We start from the raw sequence: 7,062 nt of genomic DNA, 5'->3' as shown, positions 1-7,062 counted from the left end.
AAAAAAAAAAAAAAAAAAAAGTAATTAGCAGATGCCAAATTCTTCTGCTGTTGACTGGTACTAATGTGAATACAGTCCAGAGGGGAGGAAGCCTTCCGTGAGCAACCTGCAGGATCCGTTGCATGCATCTCTTAGTCCTTTTTGAAAGCATAAGCGAGGAAAGAAGGACAAATCTGAACAGAAGAGAGAGGCATGAATTCTGTCTTTTTTTCCCCTCCACTTTCTCACCTCTCTGCTGCTAACATTTATATGTGTCTTATTTTGGTATTAGAGGTGGAAAATTTGGTTTCATTCACCGCCCCCTTCCCACCTCTCTCTCTTTTTTTAATTGGAAGACTCTGCAGAGAAGAATTCACAATAGTAAACATTGACCTTCAAGGTATGAGATCATGCTAGGAAAATTGTAGAAGTCTCTAAACTATAGCATTGGTCATGGCCTTTGGGTAAATTAGATTCCTAGCTTTCAGGGCATGGACTGTCTCTTGTAGAATTCTGTCCACCCCTGCTGGCCTCTCTGGTAAGCAGCAATAATTGTCCTGAGTACTGCTGCTTCCCATTGTCTAAGAGTTCTGTCAAGAGGAAAAATGATAATTGTTACACTGAAGTTATTAAATTTTTGTGACACTAGCAAAATGTCTTGCAATATAATCAAAACTAAGAAGAGAAAGAGACCCTTTGTAATCAGAGATCCCACCCAGCTCCAAATAAAATTTTTCGATCACAATGTGATGTCCCAGTAGTAATTTGGTAGCAGAATCTCTGTGAGATTTTTTCCATTGCTATTTTTTTCCACTGTGTATCAAGGGAATGTAGGGAGACTTTGGCTCAAGTAAAAAGACCCCTCTGCTCAGTCTGCATCCTCTTGCCTCCCCTCACTGTCCAGCACTGCAGGTGTCTGAGTCGTATATATTAAAGAACCGTTGATACTCAGTTTCCAGTGAGGTTGCCTGGACCAGCAAATCTGCAGAGATACTTCTCAACTCCCCTTAACTCCCTCTTCACCCCCTCAACTCCCTCTTCACCCCCCTTATTTCTGCTGCTTCAGTTATGTCATGGGGTACTGTAACTTTGCTAGTGACTGAGATGAGCTCCAGGACCTGGCCAACCCAAGACACATAGAACCAGAAAGGGAATGAAATGGCTGGGCTCTTGGAAATCAAGTAGGGACACTCAGTTTCTCTGGCTTCCTGAGGAAGCATACTGTGTAAGATGTGAGGTTTGAAGTGTGCTTTGGAAGAAATGAAGCATGTGGGTTGGTTACTAAAGAGAGGAAAATTATACCACACCTGGAAGTGGTGAAATGATTTTTCTTATGCAGATGTTTGCACAGAGTCCTGCCTAGGGATCTCTGATGGGAAATGAGAATAGCAGCAACCATTGGACATATCCTGAAACTCACAATCTCTTTTGATTGAACTTGAACACCTTGGGTATTTTTAGGTGTGAGGAAATGTCCTTTTTCCAACCTACAACCACTCTAGCCACCAATATCTCTAGAGCGTCTGAATCCATTTCTTGATAACATACTCATACCATACTAGCTATGAACATGTGCTCCAAGCCAGATGGTATAAATGGGAATCCTGGAACTGGGAATTATGGTCAAAATATGTGGTTTGATGGTGAGGGAGGATTAGCTCCCCAAAGGAAAACTGGGGTATCCCAGAAAGGAAGGAGTAGCAGTTCTGGGGTAAGTTAGACCTAGGCTTGAATCTCAACTCTACTAAATCTTAGTGCTGTAAACTTGAGCACTTTATATAGCCTCTGTACTCTTCAGTCACTAAAATGGGTTAAATGTATCTTTTTTGTATATTCCTAAAGGGACTTAATGAGATTAAGTCGTAAAAATGTATATATAGTATGTGGGACACAGCAGGCTCTCAATAAAAGAGCATGTTAAAATGTTGAGATCTAGCAGATCTTTCGTTCCCTCATGGTGTGAGACATTATCTAGAGTTCTTTGGATTTGGTTATCGTTTTCAGCATTCCCTTAGCCACTAAGGTTTCCTAAACCTCAGCATAAAGAAACTTTTCCAGTTATAGCTTTGAATCTGCCTTCTGTATCCCCTGGGAATGAAACTATTTTTTTGGTATGTGTTTATTGTTGTGGTTATGATTATTATTAATTTAACATCAGAAGAAAGTGTATTCTTAATCAGTTACTTTCTGCATCTCATTGCACACATTTCCAAATCAAAGCATTGAAATGAGCAACTCAGTCTGTTGGTAAAACATGCTTTTTAGTTTGTGTAGCTCATGCAAAAAAATGCTCCCTATGACCTGCCTTCATAATAATTCTTGAGGGTTGAACTAATGCTCATATAGTTACATCTGGTTCTAGAGTTAACAAATGGGTCAGAAGGAAAAGGAGGAGTGAGAAAAGCCATCCAGTTTCCTCCGCCCTCCCCCTCTGTTTTTTTTTTTTTTTTTTTCTTTCCTCAGTGTGAAGTCATTTGCTTTTCTTTCTAGCCCATACCAAGTCTTCAGAAGTTGAGCCAGGCAGATGGTGAGGTTATAGCTTGGGCAAGATGTGTTCTAATGTTATCAGCTTTAAAGGAGCACATGGAGCAGGAAGGAAAGATGGTTTGTGATATTTTTGTTTATTAAATTTGATGGTTGGATTATGACATTTATATTTATTAAATGTACAGAATCTCATCCATCACAGTTGACAGTCAGAACACGTCCTGTGTGGTTGGCATAGCTGTCTCTTCCTGCAAGGAGATCTAACATTTATTCTTATTTGGGAGACTAAGACGAGGTGAAGAAAAAAGGAGATCCACCCTTCAATGCCACCACCCTGGGGACATGGGAGTGGGAGATAAGTGTTATTGTGTTTGATTCTGTCATATTAAGAAGCATTTTCCTTGCTTGGGTTGTGAGTCAGTTTGATGGTGCTGTGTGTGGAGCACTCGGCAGCATGGGAGCAGCAGAGCCAGTGAACCTAGGACAGGAAAAATATCCGTAAAGAGGGCTCTCAGCTTTGCCTCATTAAAATCCTGGCATTGCTATGGTTGACATAATCTTGCCATGGCTTTGTTTAGTGGCTAGAGCACCTCAGCAGCTAGGCGTCCTCATTCCACTCTGGATTTTATTACCTACCAGATGTGAGCCTCTTGGATATTTTATTAGAGCACCAGGTGAGCTGATGAAAGGACAGCACTCTGACTGCCTTCTAAATGACTCCTGGTTCACTTGAGCTTTGTTTGTATGTAAGAGGAGACAAGAGCTGGCAAGAGTTAGGGACAAGAAGAAGGCACTGCCACTCATGAGTCTCAATAGGTCTTTAGGTGGAAGAGACGGTATACTTGCTTAAGGTTTATGGATCTTTTCCAGAGTATAACTTAAAGATATTTCTACAGTCAGTGTGCAAATGAATGAGACACACATGGATTCAATCTCTCTGCCATATATACTTCCAAGAATAAAAGGTTCATTTAGGTTTGAGTGAACCCAGTCTATCTGGAAACCAGATAATCCACAATACTGCCCATATAGCCTAGAAATCTTTGAATTCTAAATATTTAAGATACTAACCTGAAGAAGAGATTAAGTCATTTTTCTCTCCCTATGCCCCTTATTATTTTGTTAGGGCTAATGTTCGGTTCTAACTTCAGTCGTTAATGTCCTGGTTGGCATTTCCTGAGGCAGCAGCCTGTGTGTAGTTGCTAAGTCTAAGAAAGATTTCAAGCAGTACCAAACATTGATGTAGGCCTCACACAAATTTGACTACCACGTATTTCTTCCCCTTAGGTTGACTTAGGACCTAGGAAATAGTTTATAAGGGTACCATGTACTAATCTCATTCCTTTTTAAATCTAAAAGTAATTGTTCATAACCATTACAAGTCATTGACTGAGCATCTTTAGAGAACAGCTCTAGTCTATGTATTATGTGGGCTGTTAAACAGGTAAATGGCAGTTTATCTCTGAAGAGTTTAAGCAAAACATACCAAAAGCCAGGCCTCTGTGAAGAGGCACAATTTCCTGCTAGATAGTGTGTGTGCATCTGATTACATAATGGATTGTAAACATTTCCAGAGGTGGGAGAGAGTGCAGGTCCTGAGTGTTAGAAGGCAAAGGTCATGAGTGTACCTCACATGGCCCAGTTGGCTCCATTCTATCCCACAGCCACAGCCGCCCCTCACTCCACCCTGACTACTTTGCGGTTCACATGAGTGAAGCCAGCCAGGGCTCGCTGATAAGGGAAAATACTAGTGGTCTTCTCTGTCTCCCTTTCTTTCTTGAATAAAAACAATACTATGAAATACGGTTTTAATTCTTCTAACACATTTACTGCTTATTCTTATCTGCTGCTTTAATGGAGTGAATACTTGTGAGAACATACCGTGTGCTAGGGTACACATACATATCTTACATACATAAATGCACACACACATATACACACATACACACATATATATTTTCATTTGATTGTCACAACAACCCTCTGAGGTCTGGACTTAGTATCAATATTCAACTGCTAAAAAACTTAAAGATCAGCACCTGGTATGTAGTTGGTGCTTAATAAAGATCTGTTAAATGAATAAAACTCAGAATAAAGATCTTGCTTTTGCTTCTGTGATCATAAAGCAAGTGCAAGGCAATGGCGAGATTCCAACCTGGTTCCTGTAGCTACAAAGTCTGCTCTTTCCTCAACAGTGCATGAGAGGGCCGGCATAGTTAGGTCTGTGCCTGCCTGATTCTCAGACGGGTACACCTCATGCAAGAGAAGCACATCTGAGACAATGCTCTATCCCTCCACTAACTGTTCTGTGGCAGACAAAACCATAACTATGGATCTTCTAGCATTTTATTTTTTAATCAGAACCCTGGCTATGGAACAGAGATCAGGAGAGTGATGGGCTTGGAACTGGTCATCTCCCTGGAACTGTTTATTCGTAGCCAATGCAAGGTGAGAGTTCAGAAGGGGCTGAGGACATGGGTGTGGAGCTAAGAATTGTGGACCCAGGAGTACTCCTGAAATCTCTGATTTATATTTGTTTCTTGCAGTTGCTAGACCCCCTGAAGAACAGCTTTCAGAGTTCTGTGGGTTGAGACACACCAATTCCACACTTGGGAGGGAACTGCTATTTTATTGCCCCAATTAACTGCTTTATTTGTTTATAAATTCTTCCCTTTTCTGTTTTATGATGCAGTTGTGGTGTGTTTAATGGAAGTGCAAGATTAAAACTGGCAAGCTGACTGCATGTTACATTTCCAAAGCTTATAAATGGTTTGAATCCAGAACGTCTGTGGCCCTTTCCAAAAATATTTGGTTTCTCTAAAAAGCAACAGCTGTTGGGAAATGGATGGAAAGTTTTTTGGCTTTTTTGTTTGTTTGTTTGTTTGTTTTTCAAGAGGAGAAAAGCCATTGGCTTTTACTATAGTGTGTATAGCATTTTGTTTAATGCTTTTATTCCATTGTGGAATTTGCCTGTTTGATAACAGATGAAACAACAGGGACTTAGTAAAATATAAAAACCCGTGATGTTAAAAATCAGCAAATTGAATGCTACTTTAAAAAGTCACACAAGAAAATAATCTTTTTTCTAAAAAAATACCTCTTGTTGGGTAGAGATTTTTTCTGTGTAAGAGTAGTATAAATTTAAAAATTTTACTTTCTAGTATTTCCGTTGTATTCTGTAGTTTACAAAGCACACGTATATTTAAAATCTGAATCTCACTACAATTCTACTAAGCAGCTTAGGGACAGTGATTTTCCTTATTATAAATGATTCACATAAGTCCTGGAAAGATGAAGTCACTTGCCTGGAGTCAGGCAGCTCACCAGTGGCTGAGCCAGAGTTAGGATAGAATTTTGCAGTGACTAGCTCAGGGCTTTCTGTCATACCAAATTATTTAATTATTAAATGGTATCATTATCAGTTGAGTTAGGCAATGTGATCTGGCCAAGCTGTTGTCACTGCTCCTGCTGGATGCTGTTCCCACAGCTATAAACCCATCACTTACCCCTGGGTCAATATCCTGGTGGAAGCATCAAATGGCTGAGTATGCTCACATGCTCAAAGCCCTGACTACCAAGGGGCGGGACCAGAGAAGCCCTCTCTGCCTGAGCTACCCAGAGGAGCAGGGCACTGTATCCCAAGAATACTATATACAAATGGTGAATGGTTCACCTCAAACAGGAGAGAAAGTTGGATGCTAGGTAGAGCAAAATGTAGGGATAGCATACCTGTTTAGTAGGGCAAGTGCCAACCAAATTGAACCTAGTTGACTAAAGTGGGGATAAACTTTCTTTCATCTCCTCCTTCCCTTTGTTTCTTTCATTTTCCCCAAAATATCAACCAAAGGGATTGAGAAAGAAAACTAGAGGAAGTAGTTTTCCAATTGTAGTGAGTGTAAGACTCACATAGGAGCTTAACATACATGCAGATCCTAAGGCTTGAGTCCCAAGATTCTGATTTCATAAACGTTTTTAGTACTTGTCAAAAACAGGCAGGATCCCCTAACCAAAACAGCCTGAATAATATTAAAGTAACACTAAATAATTCTTTATTTTAAAATAAAGGAGTAATAAAGTAACTGTTTGGCCAAAGTCCCTTGATATTATAGAATTTCTATCTTACTGCTTTTAAAAAAGAAACACGAAGACACTAAAATCGTATCCTAAAGGCTATGACCCCTGATTTTGGCAAGCTGCTGAAATAATAAGTCTGGAATGAGGTTCAGGAATCTGTATTTTTAGTAAGCCCTTATGTGATTCTGATGCAGCTGGTCCACAGACCCTCATTTTGAGAACCTCAACCTAAGAAGTCAGAGGGTTAACGTAGGCAATTCTCTCCAGTTGATAGCTGGAGAAATCCCAGTCCAGCTCAGCTAGGGCCCCTCCTCTGTGCTCTATTAAATGGGCTTCATCTAACCCCTAAATTGCAGGTTTGGCCTCCATCTGTTGTTACTGAGCCTCTGCAGGCATCTACACCATCACCTGATTTGGCCCTTGCTTTGGCTCCCAGTGGCTGGCATTAGTGGTCACCAGAGTGCAGGAAAATGGATAGAATAAATGTGCTCCAGTGACAAGGAGAACTGGACTTAGAGTGAG

This window comes from Mandrillus leucophaeus, unplaced genomic scaffold (genome assembly GCF_000951045.1).
Source record: "Mandrillus leucophaeus isolate KB7577 unplaced genomic scaffold, Mleu.le_1.0 Scaffold40, whole genome shotgun sequence".
In the NCBI taxonomy this organism is placed as follows: domain Eukaryota; kingdom Metazoa; phylum Chordata; class Mammalia; order Primates; family Cercopithecidae; genus Mandrillus; species Mandrillus leucophaeus.
Note: the sequence above shows the minus strand (reverse complement) of the source record.